Here is a 2830-nt window from a genome sequence, read left to right as displayed (position 1 = left end):
GACCAAAAGCAAATGGAGACAAAGCAGGAGCACAAGCAATGGCAGGGGGCCATAGCACACTCAGAAATACAAACAATGTTATTTTTATTACCATTACTCTCTAGAATAATCCCCAATGTAAATAAAGCTGCTTCCTTTACCATGCAATGAGCACTCGACTTGGCAAGGTCATTTATAAACATCCAACCACCAATTTCTCCAAAGTATTTGCTCGCTTCACCTACAAGAAGAAAAAAGAACAGAAACTTTTGCTTCTGTTTCTCTGCAAAATGAAAGGCTTCTAGGATTTTCCAACATCTCAAGCCTTATGTCCTTTAGACATTTTTACAGTGCCCACCAGTTTCTTGGCATATATGGTGAACAGAAATGACTGCATTGTTTCTAAGGAAAAGCCTTTCTTACTGTTTTGTTGGCAAATGGAATAGATAGTGACCAAAGCCTCCTGCTCAGACTGAATGCAGTCCATCTGAGATTTAAGGCATTCAAGCAGTAAATTCAGATCTCTTTTCATATCTAGGAGCAAACACAAAAATCTTCATTAAAATTGTTATCTTTTCAATCTATTCATCTAGTCAGTATTAGAATAAACCTGTCAAAATGTAGTATGTATGTAGTATATTTTAAAAAGGAGGGGAAGTGAGCCAAAATGGAGCGACATCACTTCTATTCAGCCACAAACAACAAACCTAGAAATATTTCTGACCATAGTTTGTTCTTTGAGCATGACTTCATTTGCAGACTAACAGCCTCCTTTTAATATTTCTGGCCTTTAATTACTAGCAATTCTTAGGAAGTCTGATGTAAACTACTAAATATTAAATTCACAATTGCAAGGTGCATTAAGTGTAAATAATACACTGCCACTAAAGTATTCAGAGTGCAAATAAAATTCAGAGTGCAGCTGAAAATCTGTGGAGTAGTAAGGAAAGAATCCAAGAGCACAAGGGTCCTCTGCGGTACTGAGGTACAGGAGACATAAACCATGCAGCACAGCAGCAGAGCCCTCAGTCAGGTGGTTGGAGATGTAACACAAAATATTCTCTGGGCACCTACATACAACCCTACGTGGGTAAACAGACTTGGAAAATCTGCTTCTTAGTCTTTGGGCTATCATTAAAAGACTTAGTTGATAATTCTTTCTAACAGTGACAGAAGGTATTGTTTACTACAAACCCTTACAAGGTTTGAGGGTTCTTAAAGAAGTTAAAATACAATAAAAATGTGGAAAAATATTAGCAAATTAAAAAATAAAAAAGTGACTTTGTGGTGGTGTGTTTTACTATGTGTGTAGGTTTGGCATTGGATTTACCCTTTGCATATCCAATACAGTATCCAAAATTTGGCAACTAGGTAAAAAGCATGTTTTCCCAACTGCTCACCACCCCACAACAGGCCTATCACAGTGGTCTACTAAAACTTTGTAAAATTGATGCAGATTATAATGACAAATTATATTAGATATCTTACCACACTGATTTATCTGCACCTTTTGAGTGTTAATTTTTGTTTTATCTCTCTTCTTGTTCTACAACAGCAAGGAAAAAGTTCTTTCAGTTCTGTTCAGATTAGCGGTGTTTATAATACATGCAGCATAAATGATATCATTTTTCTAAAATGCACTTTTCCCAGTTTTCTGCTTTTACTTTGTCACCTCACACACACACTTGAATGTATCCTCACTGCCCTTGCTCCAACTGACAATCTTGTCATCTCATTTTGTGAGACCAAAAGCAAATGGAGACAAAGCAGGAGCACAAGCAATGGCAGGGGGCCATAGCACACTCAGAAATACAAACAATGTTATTTTTATTACCATTACTCTCTAGAATAATCCCCAATGTAAATAAAGCTGCTTCCTTTACCATGCAATGAGCACTCGACTTGGCAAGGTCATTTATAAACATCCAAAAAACTATGGCAAAGTTTTCCTTTGGAAATACAGCATTTTATAATAGCCCTGCATTTGTAACTCCCAGGTAATCATCTTTTGAGAGTGGACATTCTGCAGAAATCAGGTTGTTCCATGTTACCCATGAGAGGCACTGTCAGTAACGAATATCCCCTGCTCCGTGTCACTGATCACAACAAAGCTGATCCCACTCTCCTTACAAGAGTGGCCAACTTTGCCATCAGCCAACAACTGGCACTAAGACCAAGTCATGTTACTTAGGGGGTGAACACTCTAAAACACTCAGCCTCCTGCTGCTCAAGGAGCCACTAAAGCATCAGCATTGTTCTGGCAGCACTGATCAAACCAAGGGCAGTGAGCACAGAGACATGTTCCTTACAGTGAGAACTCACTGAAATTCACCAAAGACATTGCCACATTCCCTGGACCATGTCACCCACAAAACGCCACAGCATTGCTTCTTGACAAACCCCACGGGGCAGCCTCTGAGAGCAGAGCAGCAGAGTGACATTCAGCTTTGGAGCAGAAAGATGCTCCCTCAAACACGCCCCAAGTCCCAAACAGAGAAGGTTGATGCAAGCATCACAGCAACCTCTTACAATTTCTCCAAAACTTACTTTGCTCCAGGTAGAAACTTTAAATCAGTGGCAAATGCAGCTAAAGAATGGATTCCTTTTCCTTCTCCAAGTGGAGCAAAGGGTCAAAGCAGAATCACTGTCATCTTAATGAAGACAGCCAGCCCTGCTTTCTCTTGGGAGTTACTGATTGCCCCCATTCCTTTGCTGCTTCCCTTAGAGAGCGAGAATTGAGAGAGTTCATCTCCCTGCAGCCTTTCAGAAGAGATAACAGACATGCATTTCATTTTCCTGCAAACCCAACCCTGCCCCAACAAGGAATAGCTTGCCAGCCTTCCTCACCTCT

Source organism: Fringilla coelebs, assembly GCF_963513975.1.
Source record: "Fringilla coelebs genome assembly, contig: SCAFFOLD_33, whole genome shotgun sequence".
NCBI lineage: Eukaryota > Metazoa > Chordata > Aves > Passeriformes > Fringillidae > Fringilla > Fringilla coelebs.
This window is presented reverse-complemented; position numbering follows the sequence as displayed.